The sequence below is a fragment of the Oryza sativa genome, chromosome 12, assembly GCF_034140825.1.
Source record: "Oryza sativa Japonica Group chromosome 12, ASM3414082v1".
Classification (NCBI taxonomy): Eukaryota; Viridiplantae; Streptophyta; class Magnoliopsida; order Poales; family Poaceae; genus Oryza; species Oryza sativa.
In genome coordinates, this window is record NC_089046.1 from 11,455,915 (window position 1) to 11,461,914 (window position 6,000).

The 6,000-nt window shown below is 42.2% G+C and overlaps 1 long non-coding RNA gene across 1 annotated transcript; it reads right to left on the minus strand.

Moving 5' to 3' along the window:
- Positions 1-228: 228 nt before the first annotated feature.
- Positions 229-2,823, minus strand: LOC9266880 (uncharacterized). The gene is made up of 3 exons (XR_001541975.3): positions 2,585-2,823; positions 1,383-1,473; positions 229-445 (listed from the first exon to the last, which is right to left on the minus strand). It is a non-coding gene; the product is annotated as an uncharacterized lncRNA (long non-coding RNA).
- Between the last annotated feature and the right edge of the window lie 3,177 nt (positions 2,824-6,000).

Consider the following 6,000-nt stretch of genomic DNA (forward strand, 5'->3'; position numbering starts at 1 on the left):
AGGAAATTAGCGTAGAGCGGCTCGTCGAGCACCTCCATGTCATCCCTTTATCCTCAATTCAAGAATCCCCCAAAATAAAACAGCATCAGAAAACGAAACGGGGGAAGCGAGCCGGACGTGCTGTCGGATCTCAAAACTAATGATTCGGAAACCGACATGTTTAACTGTATCAAACCCTGGATCAGTAGACTGATACAGCTTCAACAATCTGGATCTTCATTGCGTACATTTGAACAAGGCTCCAAAGGAGATGTTATTACATAAATTAATAGGGGAATTTACAAGATTGTGGCTAACTATTACAGCAGAAGCTATAGAGTGTCTCAACTCTAATATTTTGCTATAGACTTAAACCATCTAACTAATTTAGATTTGTGAACTAGGTTGAAATAAGACTAACTTATATGATTGAACTCCTGGCTTCGGCAAGAACTTCAATTTAACTCTGGAAAAAGGGGTTTGAAGCAAGGGTGAGTACAACGTACTTAGCAAGCTATTATATTCAATAATGAATGTATGAAAAGGTAATATTTGAGTAGGATTACGATTACTTGCAGAAGGCAGAGAATATAGAAATAGAAAGCCTGATGTTTTAAATGCAGCAGCATTTAGTAAAATCTTGAATTAGGTTTCTAACCAAAGTACCATATGAGTCCCGATACTCAATTCCGTGAGCACGGCTATTCAAATAGATTCATGTTTATTTTACTGCAGTAAATGTACGCTTTACCCGCAATCTATGACATACCAATATTCATTAGCTTAGTCATGGCAAAGCTTTTCGGTTACTGACATCAGTGGCACCTGTTCCATGAACTTTCATCCTCATGCACTCTGAACGTAACGTTATCAGCAGCGAGAGAAGTTCTGGCGTTCCCGAGGTTTTTAGAGAGAGAACTGGTTGAGAGACCCCCGTCATCTCAACCAGGTTTTCACAATACACACACTTGAGCTCAACAAATCATCTACCTGTGCCTCGGTAAATGTTATATTTGCCCTTCGCGGCATAAGTTTGCCTCCTGCGCGAGGACTTAAATAAGAACCACTGTACAGAGGTACCACCTTTGCTAGACAACCTACTTTGCAAGGTCTGTCCCCATTCTAGAATTGCGGTCGTACTCGTTCGTTTGACATAAGTACTTGGTAATAACTATATCGACTGAGACAGTACTAGCCACCCGAAAATCAACCAATTCCTACGTACTGTCCCAATCTAAGTTCATTATATTTTTATGCAGACTTACTAGGCAGGGCTAAGCAAAGCTAGCATATCTGGTTTGCTATGTTCAGGTTATGCATTCAAAATCATGAATGACTAATGCATAGAATAGAAATATAAGAATATAGGGTAATTATGCTCAAGGGAAGGAATAATAACTTACCTTGCTCCAACGCGAATAATCCAAGGTAGGCAACCTGATTATCCGATCCTTAAAATACCACAGGTTGCCATCCAAAATAAAATAAACTCTACTGAAGAAGAGGAAGAGCCAAATTCAATAAAAGCCATAAAATAACAAAAGATCGATAAGCGGCTAAAGAGAGCTAGGGTTTAGGGTATAATCTATCTCCTTTAGGGTATAGGGATTATTGGGTTAATATTTTATGTGGAGGTTCTAGAGGGTTGGAGGTTGAGGTGGAGAGGGGATCAAGCAACTCATGTCGTTTATATTTTATGTGTGGGTTTTGGTTGCTTGGAGAGTAAGGGATATATAACTGGTTAAGTGAGTATGTGGCTAGTATTGGCTGGTGGTAGGTTTGGGTAGTATAATACCTAGGGTTTGGTTATATTTAAGCCGATTGTGGAGTAGGGCAACATATCGGCTAGGTTCTATATTTTATGTATAGGTTCTAGAAGAGTAGGTAGTTAATAGTATGGTGGATAGGTGGGTATGGAATTTGGATGGTAGTTGGAATTTAATTAGGAAGGCATCGGCTAGGGTTTGGTTGTTTGCTAGTCGTTGCTACAGTTGGACAGTATAACGACTAGAATTGGTATCTTCTCTAGCCGGTGTCAATAGACAGCATAACGACTAGAGGGATAGGAGGTTTGTGTGGGTTTAGTGGGGCGGAAGTGTTACTCTGACAACCGTGAGTAGCGGCGGAGCGGCTAGGATCACACAGAGCTCAAGAGCTAACTGTGCGGCGTTCTGTGGAGGTCGAGGAAATAGTGAAACTCCGAGCACTATACGCATCGAGGCGTGGGGTGCCAGGAGCAGCACTTCAACCTTAGGTTTGGTTTTGCCGGGCTTTACAACCAACAGTCTGACGTCGAGGATAGTAAACCGCGAACGTCCCCATGGAAGGCGTAAAGTTCCAACCGGCGGCTTTTTAGTGGCTAAAGAGTATTCTGGGTTAAAAAGAAATATTTGAAAAGGCAAATATAAATTCAAACAATATTTGAATAAATTCAAATAAAATATTAAAATAGCAAATTTGGTGTCAAAAGATAGGGTTTGAATTTAGATGAATTTAGGTCCAAGTTTCATTGGAATCGGATCTACGGTTTAGGAGATATGGGCTTCTAAAAAATAGGATTTGAATTAAATCTAGAAAATATGAAGTGTACTGTGTAGGGGCCCACCTGTCAGTCTTTCTTTTTCTTTTTCTTTTCCTCCTTCCTCCCGTCATCTTCTTCCTTCTCTTCTTCTTCCCGTGTAACAACAGAGAGAGAGAGAGAGAAAGAGAGAGAGAGAAGGGGCGCCGGTGCTCCGATGGTGGAACGGCTTCGACGGCGGCGGCCAAGCGTGTTCCCGAGCGACGCGCACCCGGGTAAGTCGGTGGCTGGCCGAGAGAGAGGAGGAGTTGGCCGGAACGGCGAGTAGAAGAGCTTCTCTTCGGCTGCAAGGGAGGTGGTTGTGGTGGCTTGATGGAGTGGATAGGGAAGAGGGGAAACTAGAAAAATGGATTCCCCTCGTCGAGGCAAGCCCGATGGCGCGAGGGTTTGGGTTGTGGAGCTACGGTGAAGGAGATCGGCCGACGGTGGCGGCAGCCGGTCATGAGGAAGAAAGAGAGAGAAAGAGAGGGAGAGAGAGACCTCGGATATGTGGGAGAAAAAGGGACGGCTTGCCGGTATTTATAGGCTTTGGAGGTCGGTTCGCAAAGGAGGTCGTCGTCTTGGTCACGGCGGCAATGTCGTGAAGAAGAGAACGACGGCACCGGTCCTTCCATCCGATTGGCCGATCATGTCGGTTTGGTGCAGTGGCTGGCGTCAGCGGTGTGAGGTGGCGCTGACGTCGGGCGGCGGTTGCTTAGCGGCGAAGGAAAGACGGCGGCAAAGCTGCAGGCGACGGCAGCGGCTGCGTGTGCACCCGTGCGCCACGCGCGCCCATGGCACACGGCGGCGGCGCCCACGGGACAGGGAGGAGGATCGGCTGTGTGGCTGGGAGGGGTAGCTGGGCCGACTTGGGCCGCCTGAGTGGGAAGAAGAATTCGGCCCAAAATTACAAGGAAGAAAGTCTAATTTTTCTAGAGATTCAAATAATTGATTTAGAGGAATTTGGATGGCTAGATTTAAAAAGGATTTGAATTCGGAGATATTGATACATGGTGAGGGATTTTAAAATAAGGATGTTCTAATTTATTTGAGTGCAATCTTTTGAGAGATAGAATATAACGGAATTTATTTGATGCACTCGATTGAGAGGGAAGGGAAATAAATAGGATGTTAGCCTCAAATTATTTAGCAAGGATTTGGAGAAGTATTCGAGGCTAATGGGGAACTTGGATATTTGGCGATAAATAAGAATAGGTTTGAAATCAAAGGATGGGTCGACAATTAATTCTAATAAAATTGGAATTGCTTCGGTTTAGGTTCAAAGGTATTGTTGGAGGATTTCTTGGACCATGATTCATAAAAGTAAAAAGGATTTTCAAACTAAAATTAAATAAAGAAAATTTTGGTCGAAAGAACGTTTAAGATGCAAAATCAAATCAAAGAGAATACCTCAATTTAACAAGACCAATTTTTAGAATAAAACCACGAAAGATTTTAAATACCAAAGAGGGGTTTTATGCATGTTAGTTTTAGGAGGTCCCTCTAATTATAATTTCTTAAGTTTAGGAAGTTATTAAAAACATAAGAATCGGCGTGATGCATATGTAGAAAATAGCAAATTTTCGGTATGTTACACGTGCAGGCAATGCAGCTGGTTGCGGTGGTGCCCCCGTTTGCCGACTCGCCGCCCCGGGGATCCCCGTGTGCAGCGGGCTGGGCGAGGCAAGGGACTAGGAGGGGAGGCACGGACCTGGGTGAATGAGTACATGATGCTGGTGCTGAGGGAGGCGACGCCGAACACGCGTGAATCACCACCGGCTTCGTCTTCGGCTCCAGCAACGGCGGCATCGGTCTCCTCTGATCTGCGTGAGGTGGGGAGGGGCAGCGAGCCTGTGGTCGGATCCAGCGCCGCTGCCAAGATCCTCGCCGTGGTAGTTGGCCCTCCACGCGTGGCTTCCTGGTTGGCTCCCAATGGCTATTGTGAGTGTTTAACCACCATACAACCATCATAAGTCACCTATAAATGTGCACTAGTGATGCTTGCGTACGACTTTTGTGACGCTCGGGTAGAATCATTGAGAGTTTCCATGGTACCTGGTGCAAGTTCGGTGCACCGAATTACCGTACTCTCTTGGTCATTTTCTTAGTCAATCATAGTCGAAAATACCCATTCTTGCTGATAGTTCTTGCTCTGCAAGAGGTAGGGTGTGCACCATAACCTTCTAAATGCTAACGCGCCTAGTCGTCTAGCATACTCATTCATGAGAGTAGCTTAGAAGCACTGGTGAGATATTGAAATGCTGGATCAAACTTATCGAGTCAATGCACATAGCGCGATTGGATTAACGGTACCGTAGAACTTCCTGCTCTATCGTAATTTCGACATTGAATAAATATGTCGGAGATATTCTAGATTTAGCAAATTTTCTAATTCGTGATGCCAGCCATTTTCCTATATTCAAAACATGCGCAAAACTACATTCAGGTAAGAATGCACAATTGTTGCAAATAATGATACACAAAAGTTCCCGCAAATAATTTCAATGTATTCTATGCAATTCTATACATTTTACTGCAAAGATATTAACTAAAGGCAATAAAGCATTACAAATAATCAATAATCATAAATGCGATAAATAAATTTCATAATCATATATATCAGCAATAAAGGTACCTGAAATGCAAAGTCGAGGTAAAAATTCAATGTCTCGTGGCCCCTTTCATGCGAGAATATGATTTTCGGTGATATTTGCAAATTTCGTACGCCATTCAAACAAATATCCCAATAAAGAGGGTTAATTGTGTAAATTATGGAAAAATCAGGGTTTAAAAGGCAAAATTTCCTATGCAAAGGAACATGCACTTAATTTCTAAAAACTACACGGGTCCTTTTGCAAAATCACATGAGCATCTTTCCTTTCTCTTTTTCTTTTGAAAGTTCAAGTGCCATTAATTTGGTTTTGGTGATTAATGACAAATCCAATTACATGAGACCAACATTGTTATAAGCATTTCTTTGTCTACTAGTCTCATATGGATATGAAAGTGGAATATGTGAGAGGTGATATCCGGACTTCATATGAGTGGAGAAAGAAACGTTCATTGATGATGTACCTAAATCACAAGGATGAAATGCATGGAGATCAAGCTATATATGTCACTCTTTCTCTCCGTGCACATATTGCTATATTCATATATATATATATTCATGTGATTACATAAGCATGTGAGACTAATGCTTTGTTTGAGCCATATCTTGTTTGGTCTCTTTACATTGAGAACATGAAGATGATAAATGTATGTTTTTATTTTAATGCCTATATTTGATAAATGCCTTCGATTCTTGTATAGGATAAGCTCCTAATGTTTCATTCTTTTATGCATACTCTTGCTTCACACAAACATTTTGTATGCATGCATTTAGGGGGAAAAATCCTATAGTTTAGTTATGCTTGTAATCGATCTAAGTTATTCACTTTCATTTAATTGGGATCTTTACATTT